General features: G+C 40.3%; 1 long non-coding RNA gene and 1 pseudogene across 1 annotated transcript; one reads left to right on the top strand and one right to left on the bottom strand.

Moving 5' to 3' along the window:
• Positions 1–844: 844 nt before the first annotated feature.
• Positions 845–16,276, bottom strand: LOC108895743 (neutral amino acid transporter A-like; annotated as a pseudogene).
• LOC127140255 (uncharacterized) lies at positions 2,036–12,870 on the top strand. The gene is made up of 2 exons (XR_007810720.1): positions 2,036–2,117; positions 12,453–12,870. It is a non-coding gene; the product is annotated as an uncharacterized LOC127140255 (long non-coding RNA).
• Positions 16,277–18,150: the final 1,874 nt, after the last annotated feature.

Genomic DNA, 18,150 nt, shown 5'->3' with positions numbered 1-18,150 from the left:
ATAAACAGGATTAGTCTGGGATGTCACTGGGTTTATCGATAATGGCAATACACACACAGGTACGAATGCATGTATACTATTTATATGGTCCAGCCTTGAAATTCTTTACCATGCTAGGCAGACTGGGTCAATAGGCTTGCCAAAAAAAACAGGCCAAATTTCTTCTATTCTTATCATTTGAAGGGTTAATGTTTGACAGTCTGCTGATGGTCAGCAAACACAAGTCTGGTCACATCCTGTAAACATCTCTCTGGGTTGTGACAGCTATTTTAAACCTTGAAGCAAAAGTTCCTACTTGTACCTGACTTTAATTTAAAGACAGAATGTTATCTTGTTAGAGACTAAACAAGCTTCCAGAACGTGTGATTAAGCTGCAAGCATTGGACACTTTGACTGGTCAGATTTTGGCAAATAGTTAATGTTCTACTGTTAATGTTGGTCATTGTGTTTGCTGTCTGAAGAAAAAAAAAAAAAAACAAAGAAATGCACTTGATGATGTTCTAACATACAAACATGGCCACACCTGTCTCAAACACCTCAAGAGAACAACAAAACTATGTAATTTATGGGAATGTGTGTTTCCATCCTTGTATATCGCAAAATGTTGTAATCAAGATTTAAAAAAAAAATACAAAAAATCTGAAAATTAAAAAACCTTTCTTCTATGTTGAGGAATATTTTCAAACTGAATAATTTTCAAATCCATTATATCCTGATCTGAGTTGAAATATTTGGATGGAAACCCAGCTATTGAGACAGTGGCCCAAGTGACCAAATTTCAAAACAGCAGCAGCAAGTGCATTGTAGACAGTCAATGCTCTAAACAGACTGTTACTATGCACTTTTTCCTCACAGGTGAAAGTCTTGCTGAGAGTATGGCTGAGTTCACAGGACAGACTCGATAGCTTCCGGCGTGGCCTCTAAGCCTTTGGTTTGGTGCGTGACCAGCGGCGAGGTCTCCTCTTCTGCCTGGACATTGGCCACTGCCTCCACCCGGACCTCCGCAAGCTCCCCTCCCTGCTGCTGCTGGTGCTCCTGCTGCTTCTTCATCTCCTGCTGGTTGATGTGGTGGAGGATTCCAGCACCCAGAGCATCACCCTCCACATTCACCACAGTGGTGGTACGATCCCTGTACGCAAAGTGGACAGAAGAGTCAGACAGCATGTCAAATTATATTACACAGTCCTGACCTTAAGAGTTACCATCTCTCACTGTTAAAACCATTAGGACTACTACCACAGTTCATCTTTCTTCATTCAAAGCTCATGCTTCTCATTCCCCTATTATTTCCTCCATTTATTACAATAATAGTCTTTAAGTTAAATGTATTTCCTGTTTCAAAAACTCAGATGTATTTGTTCCAGAAACAATAGCACTTGCAGAGGACCTCAGCTGAAATTCGAAAGCCATACTTTTGTACCACCTGTAACTACAACAGTGGAGCTTATTGCAATTTCTTTTTTTCAGACTGTTTCCCTCTGCTTCCCCTCTGTTAGGAAACCCTGATCTAGCATTGCCTCACTGAAATGTTGGCAATGTGTGTGCATGTGTGTGATCAGACATAGGGGGTGTGTGTTTTCTAAGTCACTGGGTTCATGGGCTTTACTCACACAATCCAGTCAACAGCCAGCATGAGGGACAGATCGTTGGTTGGCAGGCCAATGCCTCGAGGATGATGGCGATGGTGATGATGCCGCCAGCTGGGATGCCTGCAGCACCGACACTGGAGGCTGTGGCTGTCACCCTAGAAATGTTAATAAACATAATAAACATGACAATAATAATAAAAAAAAAATGACTCCTATCAGTTATAGAGGAAGTAACAGAGAGCTGGCTTCCTGAAAGTTGTCTGTTTTCATTACTTAACAGTTACGCTGACCAAAAGGAAGGAAACTTCTTATCATCCCAAGGACTCACCAGGATGGTGAAGATCTGTCCAGCGTTTCAGCTCAGCATTGTTGAGCTGAGCGATGAAGACGGCAGCGATGCACTGGAAATGGCCGCTCCGTCCATGTTCACTGTGGCTCCGATGGGAAAGGATGAAGCGGCTGATGCGTTTGTCAACACCGTTATTCTCCTCAACACACTTTATCATAGAGGGAAGAGTTGCTGAGCTGGTGAGTGACAGAGAGAGATATGGTGCATTGACTTAATATATTTCATCTTTATCAGCAATTCAACTGAAACTAGTGCCAAACATTTTTTTTACATTCACGCTTCTCAACCTTTACCCCTATATCACTGCAAACCATATAATGTTCATATTGCCTGAGCTGGTTAATAGATCAGTTAGTTTATTTGTGTTAGAGGAAGAAAAAGGCCTCAAAGCTTTTACATAATAACACAATAACACAAACAAGCTAACCGATTGCAGCAGGTGGTATTCCAGCAACTCCAATGTTCTGCTCAGTAAAATTTGTGTTTTTCGTCAAGGGAGTCTGGTGGCAACGTTTCGGTTAAACAAGAAGGATCTTAATCTTAAATAAAAAGGTCTATTTCTGTAGGAATCCTATCCGTAATGTTGTCATACACTTAAAACAACAAACTGAGTCTGTCAGTGGCAAAAACAAGCACTTTGATGTGGTCAGTCGCCCAGCTGGATCACACTGCAGCAGCTGTTGGCGGTGCCTGGGTACGCAGCTCTTGCTCAATGCTGCACCGATTCTGCGAGATCAATCATTTACACCAAAAAGTATGGGAAACAAGGCCCAGGTTATCCTCTGCAGTTAGCCTTTAAAGTCTTGGCAGTTTTGGGGCTAAAATGTTACGTTTGTCTTAAAGGTGGTGATACAGCAAAGGTCACAGGGGTCACTAAACTCCCCTTAGAAATTAGAATGTGTTCAATAAATGATGAGATATCATGTGCTCAGTGTGGCACAAGAGTAAAGTTCATGCACAGAAAAGTGCTTACCTTCTACAAAGCATGTGCTCAGTAAATTTTATGGTGGCATGCCAGATTTGGATCCCTGTTGTGTACAAATGGAACTTTATGCCAGACAGTTGAGCCAGAGGAGAGGTTAGGGTGTCAAGAGTAAATCCAAAGTTTAAGCTTAAAGGGGTGATACTTTCTACTCATTTTATGTTGTCTATTTGCTTCACTACTACTGTGCAGTGCTACTAATCTTTTAGGGAGATGGACCCTCTGACTTTTTGCTGCTTATGAATTCAACTTTCCATCTGTAAAAGAAAAAAATTAGCATCTGATATTTACATTTACTTTTGATTCAGATAGATTTCCATCACTGGAGATGCAAACTCTTTTTACCTTACAATACTGTTCATTAGAACCATGTGATGTGACAGTATACCTGGAGCAGGTGGCAAAGGCAGTGGTGAAGGGTGTGATAAGGCCTGACAGGAAACTGAAGGGATTCTTGCGTGTGAAGCCAAAGTAGATGAGAGGCAGGACGATCCCCCCGTGGATAATGTGGCCCAGGATTGAGGCGAAGATGTATTTCCCCAGACTAGTGACCAGAAGAACTACATCTTCCATCTCCACAATCTTACTACCAACCAGGAACATGATGCCAAAAGGGATATACCTGAAAGGCATGACAAAATGCAGAGGGGAAAAAGTTCTTTTTATCTGAGCATTGAGCACTTATTGAGTATTGTCACAAAGTATCACCTGATGCAGTCCAAATATACCACCATCATTACCACTGTAAACCTGTGAGCTCTACTCACCACATGATCCAGGACACCAGCACCATGGTGGCCTCATTGAAAGCATTGAAGAAACGAATTAGTTCCTCTCCCTCATCTCCCAGCTTTCTCAGCGCCACACCAAACACCATGGCAAATAAAACCAGACCCAGGATGTTCATGCCATCTGTTTCTGTACCAACAGGAACCTAAAACACACAGCAGAGGAACACTGTATAAGACTAAGCAAAAGTGAAAAGACTGCAGAAAGGAGGAGGAAGTAAGACTCACTATATTTACCATTGGTGTCATTTCACTGAAAACACCCACAAATATCTTTCACAACTGGCTACTTAGACAAGGTAACCTAGTTTAGCTGTCTAAGAAGCCAGTTATAAATTAAGAAAGATGTCACTCATTAATTTTTGAAATAATTCTACTATCCTTTGAAAGGAGGTTGGATTAATTTAAAGAAGAATAAATGTTTAGCAGCTCTGTGTGGCTGTATTTAGACACAGTGTTGCTTTGAGTTAAATGCTAACATCCCCACAATGACTATGCAAACATGCTGATGTTTAGTAAGCTTAGCAGCATGTTGTCATATTTAAGTGTATTAACATACTAACACGTTAAACATAAAGTACAGCTGAGGCCAATTGGAACATCATTTGTTTTGCAGGCGTTTGGCCATAAACCAGAGTATGTAATGTATATAAAGTTACTGAAAGTATCCTGAGTGGAACATGAATGTCCAAACCAAATGTCATGGAAACCCACTCAACAGTCACTGAACTATTTCTCTATGAAATACCAGAAATATCAACCTGAGGGTGAAGTTTGAGAAAAAAAATCACCAAAATCATCAGAACATCATCTGAAAACCATGAATGTCTGTGACAACACATCCAATAGAGACATCATACATAATCCTCTGGGGATCATGAATGTCTGCACAGAATTTAACAGCAATCCTTCTATAAGCTGCTGAAATATTTCAGTCTGGACTGAAGTGGTGGACCAGTGGGACTGGTGTACCGATGTAAAACTGTGTGCTGATCAAACAAGCCTGGTTTCTTAGAGTCATGAAATATATTCATTAACCAACTTGAACTGGAAGCTCATGTGCTGCCTTTCATTATGGAGATGTAAGTTTGTCAATAACACGGTCACTGTCAATAGCACTGATATATTCTGTAACAGTTTATACAACACCTCTTGCTACAGAATGTGCGTGTGTGGGTGCATAGGTCTGAGGGCAGTTGAAGGATTCAGTGAACTGGATGATGGATAACGAATAAGGACAAGGACAAATCCTGAGCCCAAATCCTCTCCCATTGTCCTGAGCTCTCCCACAGCTCCACCAACTTCATCCCCTGGCACTCAGGGGGACTGTCCACTATGACCCACGACAGACAAATTCCATGGACTGATGCCAAGATCAGATCCCCAAACTGTTCCCCTAGACTGAGAGCAAACCATGGCCACTAGGTAAAGGCTGGATCTGGACGATTATTGTATGTTCACAATTAGATAATGTTATATGGTAACCTCTCACTTATTTAAAAACCTGTAGGTCAAGGAAGTTGCAAAAAAATGCTTTTATGGAGCATTTTATTTATTCTTTAAAGGTTCATTAGTAACCTGCAAATCTCTGGCAAGCTATGTTTGTTCCCTGTTCAGTCCAGCACGTCATCTTCCTCACAGGTCCAACTGATAGCTGCCGGGTCAAGATGACCTGTCCAAAGGCCAACACGTGACTGACTGAAAGGACATCACACTCCAAATACAGAAAAGATGTTGACAGGCTTTATGTGCTTGTTTTAAAGTTGTACAAAGCAAGATTTGAATAAACCCTGTTTAACCAGATTAGCGGGTTCGGGTACAGGTTGTGTTGGGATCAGGACTGGTCATGTTGGTTCACCTATTGCTAATGACATTGTATAGGCTATGTGCGTGTGTGTTAAAATAAACCTATAGCCTATATAAAATAATGCTTTTTGATGGTCATTAACAAGATGCGCACACGTGTAATCAGGGTAAACAGGCAAGCTGTAACCATGGTAACAACAACTGTGTGTAAGCATAAGGTCGGGTTCTGGCATAAAAACAGGGAGCCTGTCAGGTTTGGGTCGGTTCCTACTCCCTCGGACTCATGTCGGGTTTGGACAGAAGTATGCGTCCCAAGCCGCAATCTAAACCAGATGCCAAATCATAACTCTAATTCTACTCACTGCAGATAATTTCATGTTTAAAGTTACTGCTGTGAAATATCCCCACAAGAAGTAAGTGATAAAAATTTTGGAAAGGTCCAGAACCATTTATACAGAGTTATTGCCCAGAGAAAGCTGGACTCACCCACAATTTCTAAAGTACCTTTAAACACATCAGGAATTTTAAAGGTTTCAGTGTTTTTCAAATAAATGATGATATTAATAATTATATATTGCACAAATGTCTGAACATGTCTGATGGCAGTGTATACCATTCCAAATGACCACACAGGGTGAAAAGCCTACCACTTGCCTCACATAAAAAGGGGCAATAAAATGACTCTATTGGGGGGATAATGACATTCATTTCTGGACAGTGTTTCCCTGAAGGCATTCATAATGTTGCGCTCAGATATTCAACATGAAAGGGACGTTACTGTCAGACCAACTAAAAGGAGCAGTGTGGATTTTGTCGCCCATTTCTCATAGTCACATATTTTAAATGATCGATGGATCTGCTTAAAATCACAATGTTGTCCTTCTATTAACACATATAGGTATTAACAGTAAATAATTGCTTATGGAATCCAAACATCAAGTCACTGTTATTTGTTGGCAGTGAACCTGAAACCTGGAGACATTTTTAATCTTTAAATAAATAACACTTTTTAAACAGAAGTTTAGGACACAAGCATAGTCTTCTTTATAATGACCATATTAAAAGAAACTAATATTTTAACATCTCACATGACCAAGGGCACTTTTCTAAACTTGTCAGCATTTCTCCATCAATCTTAAACCCAGTCTCCCTAAAACAAGTCATCCATTACCATCTCACATAGTGCTCATTCAGCAGTGACTGAGCCACCTGTTTTTAATTTGGTACAGATAGAGCACTTTCCCTTTCAAAGATGCAATGTTTTACACATGTAACATACAGTGTGTGTGTGTGTGTGTGTGCATGTAGTATGTAGTACGTATGTTACATGTGCATGATTCCCTATTTTTACCTTTTGATACAGGGTGGTCCCATTGGTGTTGTTGCCCACAGCAACCATCTTGTAGTCAGTGGCATACTGAAACATAAAGGAAAGGAAAACTTGTTGTAGTTAATTTTGTTTGATGCTGTTTGTTCAAGCATTTTTGTGTAGTACATTCTAGTGCTGAAATGCGTGGCTATTGTCAGCATGCAAATAACATGCAAATAATGCTACACTGTCAACATGCAAATAACATGCAAATTTCTGTGTCCCGTTACAGCACTGTCACCTCATAGCAAGGAGGTTCCAAGTTCCAGGTCAATCCATTTTTACAGCCTCTACTGAAAATATTGATTTCACTGAGTGGAAATTTCACCATTATTTTCTCTTTAAAATAGAAGTACTCAATATCACTTCTACAAGAAAACAGTTAAACTGAAATGTAAAAAAATGATAATTTGTGGTTTTAGCGCATTGATGTGGTGTAACTTTTTCTTAATGTCTAGCACTTCTGTTTTTCACCAAGAAACATTTGCATCATGTAACTGCCTTGTTATGTGATGTAACTATTGACTTGTCGATATACATTTTTTTTAATTAGGGCAGAGCTTGGCTACCTGTGCCTCCAGTTTTTATGCTAAAATATGCTATTAACCCACAGACTCTTTGAAAGAGAGTCAAACTACAAACTGGTTTATTTCCAATCATATAATCAAAGCAAACTTGAACATAACACTTAAGATTGTTCTTACTTCTAGAGTGCTTTAATACTCCCTAGGCCTCTTACACACTTCTAATAGTTCAGGTCATAAAGACCTTCACAGTGTTTTACAATAGTCTATAGTTTAGCCCAAACTATGAGTGATAGTGGACATCTGGAGACACTTCTCCTGTCTGTTGCTGGGGCAACCAAGGTCTTAATAAGTAAGGATGCAGACAAAGACATAAACTTAGACAGTACTGTCCAAATCCAGTTTCAGTCAAGGATGAGCTAATTAGAAGTGAGGACATGATAGATGTGATAGTTATTAGGTAAGACTATGTGACAATGGTTGGATCTGTGTGACCAACAGGGTCTTCACACCTATAGATTATATTTGGGTAAAAAACAGGAAAGCGTTGGATTTTTAATGTAAAACTTCGAAAAAAAACTTCTCCCTGCGACATTTAAACTCATGGTGAAGGAACTCACCAGAAGAAGCAACTCCCTCTAAGGAATGCAGCATGTGCACAGAGTTGGTCTCTCACTCTTTGTCTTTCTTTAAACATCCCTATAGACAGACCTGTATGGACTTTAAATGAGGCTATAGACTCTTGATATTAAAACATTCTTGGACAAACAGAGACCTACAATATGTGACTACAGTCAGAAAACTAACAAGACAGTCTTCACTGTAATCTAAATCTCACACTTCATTTGTTTAAATGTCTGCTTAAGCATCTAGCTGCTTGTCATTTTGCGTAAATCTCCCCTCTCCTCTGCTTTCTTGGTTTAATCCACACTTGGACCCATTCCATAGGGTCTCTACCACTGTATAGGTTTGGTTGTGGGGGGTGGGATATTGAACTCTATGACCTGACTGCACTTTGAAACTCCATTTACTCTCCCTGTGAGAAGTCATTAACTTGTTTGTGGGTTTATTATTCACTGGCTTGGTTTTAGGCAAGTTTAGGGCAATTGGCTCAATTATGTGTGTGTTTAAGTGTGTGTGCACATGAGTATGTGTGTCCTATCTTTTGCATGTGTGCATAGCCATTTTGTATCCCCACGTCCCCAAATATTGAACTTTCCTGGTTCTTATTTTAGCCTTAACGGACACGATCATAGTTCTAGGAAGTTAGAGCGGGCCATGTTCAAAAGCAGTGAGGCGAGGTGGGTTGCTAGGCTGGCTGGAATGGAATGGTCTTGCCATGGTAACGGCTGGTGAGGGACAAGGAAAAGAGGCATTTGAGCGAACAGAGCGGAGTGCAGCCGGTCTCTATTCTGAGCATCTCCTCATTTAGAGGCATTGTTAGGCTCTCAGCGGTACAGCCAGTAAATGAACATAGAGTGGCATCCGCGTGGTTGGTGACATAAATTCTGATGAACAATCCACACAAGACACAGGTGGTACGGATTAAGAGACAGAGAGTAGTGATAAAAAGAGGAACTAATGAAAAAGTGAGCACTCTGCGGTGTGGTGAAGTGAGGTGCTGGCACTCACAGAACGGAAAGCAGCAGCCACCAAGTTTGCTGGGAATAAATTCCTGGTAAAGAGAGAGAAAAACAAGTTAGATACAGAGAAGATTATGTGGTAATATTGTATGTTTGTTGTATATGTGTTCTGTTCACGAAAAACACAACAGAATACCAGCATCAGAATTTGACAAGTCTTTCAAAACCATGTGGTTGACCCATCTGAACAGTAAATTGTTCACAGGATTGGTTTGTCATCACACACTCTGTACTTTGGCTCTTTTCCCAGGATCTTCCATAAAGTCCACTGCTCCACAAATTCCCTGACAGTGCAGTTGTTCTGGCACCGATCTGCTGTCTGGTTCATCTTCTATTAAAACAAATCAGCAAAGTCTTTACTGGGATTAGATATTCATGGAGGTTTCACTGTACTCATTTACACTTCACTTTTCCTTAATCTCTCTGTTTGGGAGGGTGCCTACATACAGACGGCCTTGACCCACGAGCTGTGTTTCAATTTTACATTACATTCTAATTCTAGGCAGGTTTGGGCTCTGTAGCGTGTTCTTACTGGGAAAGTCATAAAATCAAATAGATCCCTTTTTGTTTGTGGATGCAAACCACTGACTCACAGTGTGAAGAACTCCTCACAGATGGAAGAAAATGTAGTTTATCTGTCCATGGTGTTTTAAAATAGCAGTTTGCTTCACATGTGTCAGTGCAAGTCATTTGTACAAACAGTAAAGTATGGACAGGTGAGAAATTCAAGGAAAAACCAACATTAAATGTCGTGGGCCACCACGAACCACCAGAGCAGCTTCATTACACCTTGGCATCAATTCTACAAGTCACTGGCCATGTACTGGACAGATGGAGCGCTATTCCAGTACAGACTATTCAGTGACCCCTCAAGCCCTATGGATGGGGCCACTGCCCTCCTGTTTCTCCACTCATTTTTTCAGGTTTTTTCTTTAATTCGTCACTGCTCAGATTTTTGCCAAGAACTGACAAAAAAGCCTTTTGTGGTTCAAGAAAAATCTGTTTTGCATTTGAGGTGAGATTTAATTTCCTATGAAAAAGCATAATCTATTCTATCTCAATTATAAATGTGACTTAAGTAGATTAAGGGGACATTTAATGTCAATTTCTATAGCTACCAGAGAGGTTTAACATAATGTCAGTACTTATTGTCTAATGAATGATAACTTGTGTTGAGTTAACCAAAAGTCAAGACTAAGCAACATAGGCTACATGGGTGAAACATTCATCTGGACCCATTTCCCTGTGTTTGCAATTGAATTCTGTTGTTTGTAGACACCACCCCAACCAATCATGCATGGCTCAGCATGTATTAGCTTCAAGACTCTGTCTCTGGTTAATAAATCCCCAATAGCTTTTGTACCAGTTTGACATTAAGACATTAAAGCTAAGGTCATTTTGGCTCATCCTCACCACACACGTCTAATTTCGGGTTAGATTTTAAGTTTACAGTGAAGCAGGGGTTATTTTAGATGAAAGTTTAAAGTCACCATCTTGCGGTTTAGGGTTGTGGAGTGCATATTAATTATCAAAATGTAATACTGGTATTATTGGTCTGTACAGGCACAGGCTGCTGTTTCCATGCATGGTCTGTACAGCATTTGGTTTATGGGCACACTGACAGCACAGATACAGACACTCCATAGCTACAGAGACTGTTGAGTGTGCATCAAAGGGAAAATATTGTTACTGTTGCATCAGTCCTTGTTGGAGCTGTAAAGACATCACCAATGAACTGGTTCCCCTCAATAATCCTTCCGATCAGGCCAGTTTGCAGTATTTGAATTGGAGAGCATCCAGTGAGCTGGTTTATCTCATCTGAATTACATGGGCTGCTTCTGTTGACCAACTGGAAATTGCTTTAAGACAGTTCTATAAATCAGTGCTTTCAGATTATTCCACATAAAATGTGGAATCAATTCATGATTGTGGTTTTAATGTCATGAACATCTAGAAAGGAGGTTATTTTAACTCATCAGATGAGCTTAACATTACTCAACACTGAAGCAACAAATAGTGAGAGAGTATGCAAAAGATTTCTTCTGCAGCAGTTAGCATACTAACATTTATTAGCACTTTAGTCAAGACATTCCACCATGTCATCCTCATGGTGGCGCTAGAGGAAAAATCAGGGGATCGCCAAAATCAGCTGTCTTATGCTGCATTCACGCAATGTCAGCAGAATGAGCAAAACTCCTTATTCCTGAGGGTGTTCACGCATTATTCTAAGATGGTCAGTGCTAGTGCTAACCTTATACTCACATCAGATAATTAGTCTACATCAGCTACATTTGCTGAATGGATTGTGTTGATATCAGATTGTATTTTTCTTGACATGTCTGTATTCTCACCAAGTGAGAGACATCACTGAGAAATTCCCAAAAGTCCTCATAGTTATGGTTGAAGAGATATGACATGATTTAATCATCTGGGGACCATGAATGTTTATACAACAGTTCATGGAAATACATCTAATAGTCGTGGACATATTTCATCCTGGCCCAGAGCGGCAGACCAACCAACCAACAGACAGATCAATACGAATAATTTGTTAAAATATTTGTCATTACTGTGTTGCTTTGCTTTGCCCATCACATGTTTGCACATGACTTGTGTCATTTGCATTTGTCCATAGCATCCATCAAACATAATTAAAGGCAGACATTGTTCCACATTAAACAGTGAGGACATTTTGGCACTAATTTAACTTTATGACTCACAATTATGGAGGAGGGGAACAGCAGCAGATTTTTGACACAAACAGAACCCCACATACGCTGAGCATACTAATACTACTATTACTACAAAGGTTGAGTCTCAAAAGGGAAATTATTTGGGACTGTTGGACATTTTGAAGTTAAAGAGGTATAATATGCAGCTTTGCAGGAAGGTCATCACTCATCTTATAAACGAACAGTCTGGTTTGGTACATTGTCCTTTGGGCCACTGCTATAAATCCATCATAAAAGTTTTTTCCTTGACAGTCTGTATATATAGGCACCGTGCTGGGTTTATTTTCACCACTGTAAGTAAAGCATACAGGGATTACTGGAAGCCTGTGGGCCTGTTCCATGTATTAGTGCATGTTTGTTGTAACTTTATCCTCGCGGGTCACACTGTATTGTGCAAAAAAAATACAGACTTTGCTCACATTTATTCCCATGGCCACACCACAGCCAGGCAATTCCATCCATAACCCCTTGACCCCCATCAACTCTGCCTTCAGCCCAGTGCCAAATGCTTCAGCTGTCAAATACGTTAGCTGCACAGGCCACACTGGCAGATAGCCAGGTTATCTTCATTTAGTCATTTCTGTTCTTTCCTAATGCTGCTAAGAAACAAAATGATTTGGTTAAGTTCTTGTTGCCTCACAAGGTTTCTTAAACTCTTCTCTCCATACAGTGGGTCAGGTTTCCTGCTATCACATGACTGAAGTGAGGATCTGGATTAACCCGGGGAAACCAGAGCTGAGAACTGGCATGCTTTTCTCACAGAGGCTCCCCAGAGTCTCTCTGTCTCTTCTCTGTGGACTGATTTTTAAAGCGCTGTTACATAACTACTTGATTTTCTAATTAACTAAAGCCACACATCATGCACAATCATTTTAATTCAAGACAGCAGAATGAAGGTTATTCGGCTAATGTGGTCAGGAGTGGTTCCATCTTTTTACTGACTCTTGGCCTTTTTAAGTTTCGTGTCACAGTTGTCTGCAAATCAGCTTTTCTTTCCTTGTTTCCAAATTAATTAATTTATTGATTGATGCACCCAATGCAAGAAAGACATGTAATAAAAGCTGAAATAAAAGTTACTGTTTTTAGTATACTGTATGCATGTTTTGTTTGACTGTTCTGAATTTGAACCTTTCAAGAGTTTGTGTGCAGTGTACAGAAAATTATATGCATTCTGTGTGAATAAATAATGTCGTCAGAACATGAGTTAAGATGACAATGGTGGCAGTTTTAAGAGATTGGACTTAGAGCAAGTGTGACTCTCTTCACAACCTTTAATCTTAAGTTGATGAAAAATCTTTGCATCAGCTGTCCTTCCTTATACATTTTCACTTTGGCAAAAGCATCTCATTTAAGTCAGTAATCTGCAATATTCTTACTTTTTTGACTTTAGTGATAGCTTTGGTCATACAGTACTGTAAACAGTCAAACAAATGATAATAATAATGTAGCTCTTTCAGTCTTCCCTGCTTTTGCATCTGTCAAGATAAAATACAATACTTTTTGGGCACTTAGAGGTTTCCCCACACAGACCAATCCAAAGGCTGAGAGGACTGACAGGACTGACCGAACCATGCTGAGGTGCAGTGGTGCTTGGAGCAAAATGCAAATACCAGCATGTTATTGTGCTCATAGTGACAGTGCTAACATTCTGGTGTTTAGCAAGTCACCATCTTAGATGAGTGTATTCATAATTAAGTAACTATTTTGACATGAACCATTATCTCTATCTAAACTTAGCCAAACTTTGACCAGAGCATTTTCATGTCATTAGGAAGTCACAGAGAAATGTTGTCGTCGTGATGATAGAGCTAAAAATGCCTCTTTGTGTTGTTCTGAAGAGCATGCTCAAACTACATATAGTATGGTCTAATTTGGAGGACATGCTGACTAAAGTACTGGACAAATTCAGCCTCGGACTTGAAGGTGGTGCAGCATGAAAAGACAGAGGATCACTACAGTTGTTGCTACATTATTCATCCCGTGAGGGACATGAATGTGCATACTGTATCAAATTTCATGGCAATTCATGCAATAGTTGCTGAGACATTTCACTCAAAATATGTCAACTTCATGGTGACAACAGAGGTAAAACCAGAAAATACATCATCAAATAATCACCAATAATCATCAGCAAGATACATCATCTGGGGACATAAATAAACTGGCATTAGGCTTTCCACAGAAATAATTCCAATAACTCCCTAGGAGAATTTTTCTCATCAGTTAGTATGAATAAGATATAGCTTAGGAGTTACCAACGTAGCTCAAGTGTTACAATACATGGACAGTGTTGCATAATCTTATTTTGAGTACATAAAATGAACAGGTACAAAGTGAACTCTAGCTCCACATCAAAACAAGTAATGTGACATATTTTTAGAACAGTGAAATACTTGTTTTTCTGTTATATGATCCTTTAAATTTGACGTGCCAGAATGGGAATCTGACACCTGATATGCCAGATGATTGGAGTGGAAAGAGAAACCATTCTAGTTCCTCATAAAGCAAAGGAGCAACTGATTATGACATTATTTAGACTGGAACATCACTGGTCTGCGCTGGTCTAATCCCTCCTCAAATATTTTGAGCAACTGGTCACCAGTGCAAAAATAAAGTCTGACTCCACAGTGTTAGACTGAGAAATAAAAGCAGACTGCCCATCTGCTGCTGTGATAAAGGAAAAGTGCTAACAGCAGCAGACTCTGTTTATTCTGTACTACACAGTGTTTCTGGGGTTTATCCCTCCACCTCTCTCTCCTCTTTCTCAACAGCTGTCAGCTTTCCCTCACACTGTGGGAACCTGTTATTAGGACTCCTCCTGTCTGCTTCACTGAAGGGCAGTAAGCACTCTGAAATCTACTGTATAAGCTGAAGCTGCTAGCAGCTGTGTTTTTTAATTAATCACTTTAACAAAAATGAGTAAGTAAGTAAAAGTAGCATAAATCCATATAAAGCTACTCTGTTGCAGATAAAGGGTCTGCATCCAAGTCCTACTTCTGTAAATGTACAGACATTTTATCAGACCAGTGTTTCATATTATTATAACATATATATCTAATTAATATGACTTACGCACTGACATATAAGCAACACTTTACTGTTACAGTTAGTGGTGTTGGAGCTGTTATATGTTTTGTATGTAAACTTTTAATGTATAAAGAACCAAAAAAAAGGAAATATTCAAGTACAGCACAAGTACTTCAGAACTGTACTGTACTTAAATACAGTATTTGAGTAAAAGTACATTGTTACTTTTCCATCACTGACTAAACTGCATCTGTAGGAAGGAGGTTAATGGGAAGTTTCTGTGTTAGGTTCATGGAAAACTATTCATACAGATGCTGGAAAGGAGTCTGTAACTATCTAGCTGCAATAGAGCCCATCCACACGGCACTTCACCTGATGGTGTGAACCAAGTCATATAAAATTTGGGAACAGACAAGAACATGCAAACAAGAAAATGTCAAATAAAGGAAGTTTTTAAGAGTTGCACAACACACTCATAGTCAACTTCGGAAGTCATGTAAAATTCTCACAAAGACTGATGCACAAACAGGGAAGAGACCTTATATTGTCAGCGGTCTAGACCCTAGAAAAACTCACTTCTTATAATTAAAAAAAACAAACATTACCACTGCAGACATTACCACTTTTTTACCAGAAAATTAAAGACTTGTCCTCCTTCACCTGCAGAGACACTGTGTATCACCATGTGTTATGCTTACTACACCCGCCAATGCCTTTAAGAGCGTGTACGCGCGGACTGCTCCATGCGTCGTGCCACTGGTGTGTGTAACCGGTGTTGCGCCTGAGGCACGCTGTGCCATAATTCCCCGCAGAACTCCAACAAAATCACCTCAATCTGCTTCTTATTCAACAGTGACCTACATATCAGAGTCATTCCCAGATTGTTCAAATGAATGGAATGCTTCTACAGTACCTGGCCAGATCCAAAAACGAGTCCGTGGTCTCCTTGTTGCTGCTGACGCTCTCCAGCCCCAGGCTGTTGGTGTTCAGAGCTCCCGCACCCACGCCGGGTTTAATGATGAAAGCCAGGGCCACCCCGATCCCCGAGGCGATCAGCGTGGTCACCAGAAAGTAGGCGACTGCGATGCCACCCAGCTTGCCCAGGGAACGCGTGTCTAGGCTGGCGGCGCCGGAAATAAGGCTGCAGACGACCAGGGGTAGGATGATCATTTTCAGCATCCGAAGTAGCATCTCTCCGGGGAAGGCGAAATAGGTCATCTGCGCTTTGGTCAGGTTCATGTTGCGGACCATCATGCCGAGCCCGACGCCCACCAGCACCCCGGACACCGTCATGATCACCAGCAGGTTCTTTCTCAGAAACTCCATCAGCTTCTCCAAGAAGCTTTTCTGCGCGCCTTTCTCCAGGATCCTGTCGGTGGAGGCCGAGCTGGGCATGGCGTGCCCGTTGATCTCGCTCTTTTTCTCCATCTTTTTTTCTCTTCGGAGCAGCGTGGGAAGCTAAGTCCTGTTACAAGCAGCGTGGGTTGGATGCACATATACGTTTGGCGCACGCACTCTGCTGTGTGAAGGCTGGTCCGGTGTGCAGGCTGAGCGCAGGGCAGAGGCAGAGCCAATGGAGAAGGAGCGACGACACAAAGAGTGGAACATGCGCACAAACGCCGGCACTTTATACTGAGAGCAAATGATGCAAGAGCAGGGTCTCTGGCAATGTGGCACACTTCTTTTGCTGAATAAAAAGCAGATGGTGTGTATGATTGCAATACAAGAAGAAAGGGACTTCCTAAAAACTGTGCCCTCTTCTGTTTTTTTCTTTTTCTCTCCATCTTTTTGTATGTTATACTTGCAGTTAACAGAAAGACAAGCATTCTCTCCCAACTGTATCCCCACTACTCTTTGAGTAACCCTGTTGCATCAGTTATATAATGTACGTGTAATGGAAAGAGGACTCTGACAAATGACAAATGACCCATTTGTTTCAGTGATTTGGTTTATCTGATCTCCTCTTGGTTTTCTTTGCCCACAAGTGTGCCAGGTTAATAACATTCATCTTTTCACATTCACCAACCAGGTGAAACGTTCATCTGCAGTCATTTCAAGCACTGGTCTCAGCAGCACCATGGCTGACATTAAAATCCAACTGCTAGTAAGAAGAGTCATCGGTTAGTGTGCTACTGTCAAAATTATGTGTAAGAAACCTACACAGAACAAGGGTTAATAAACTTATAAACATTAAATAAACATTTTACAAGCATTTAATAATCCATATGAGATGGGATTTGGACCTATAGTAAGTGGCCTATCAGACTGTCGAACGTGAGAGATGGATGGAAAGTAGGGGCCTGTCAGCACCATGGTCAGCGCTCTGTGCGTGGGGGGGCCTTTTCACACACTCTTCGTTTAGGAAAAGTCGTTTGAACGGAATAACAGCACTGAAGACAGAGGCTGGTCACATAAAGTAATGGTCATTTCAGACAGCAGTGATGCTCTTCTTTTCGAGTGGGACTGTGTTGCACATCGTGGCCTTTAGATTTGCTGTGACATTTGAATCCTCGTTGTACCTCTCTGATTTAACCACGAGATGGCGCCATGATTAAAGCTATTGTGTAAGTATTTACACACGGCAGAAAAAGATGAACTGTAGAAGGGCATGAGTGGTACATTTTTGAAAAACTTTTTGTAAGAAATATGCTGCACAAATAAATAATAATAATTATTGTAATAATAATAATAATGTATTTTATTATAACTAATAAACACTTAACGGATAAGCAGTATAGATAATGGATGAATAAATGAATAAAATGAATTAAAATGTATCTTCTATGGAACCAGAAAAGCGACAAAAGGCAGTAAAAGATTAAGGGATGAGTCAAGAGGTTTAATTAGTTTAGTTAATTGGTTTATTTAACAGGACCTTGCACAACACAACCATTGCGCCAGAGTTAGCTATGTAGCTAATTTGCATCTGTGATCCCTGGGCAATACAATAAAACAATTAACAGCAAACAGTACATCATGCATAAAACGTCATAAAATATACATTATAGACTCAATGCTGGGAAAAAGTTGGTTCCATACAAAGGTTTAGATAGGTCACACTAATTTGTCTTGAGCCATATTTTAAGGGATCTCCAGGCAAATCAAAGGCAGGTTTTAATGTATGGGCTATTAAATGACCATAAATTATTTCAGTTACTTTTGAAATAACTGAGCGAATACTGATAGGTCTGTAATTGATTACATTTGGTTGGATCCCCAGCCTTGAAAACAGTGGTTATCACTGCTGATTTCCAGGCATTTGGAAAAAGGCATTGTTTTACTGACAAATTTACAAGATGAGATATAGGGATACAGAGGATACTTTGCACTTCTTTACATAT

This window comes from Lates calcarifer, unplaced genomic scaffold (assembly GCF_001640805.2).
Source record: "Lates calcarifer isolate ASB-BC8 unplaced genomic scaffold, TLL_Latcal_v3 _unitig_4033_quiver_2480, whole genome shotgun sequence".
Taxonomy (NCBI): Eukaryota; Metazoa; Chordata; class Actinopteri; family Centropomidae; genus Lates; species Lates calcarifer.
The sequence above is the reverse complement of the archived record's forward strand: the minus strand, read 5'-3'. Positions and strand labels throughout refer to the sequence as shown.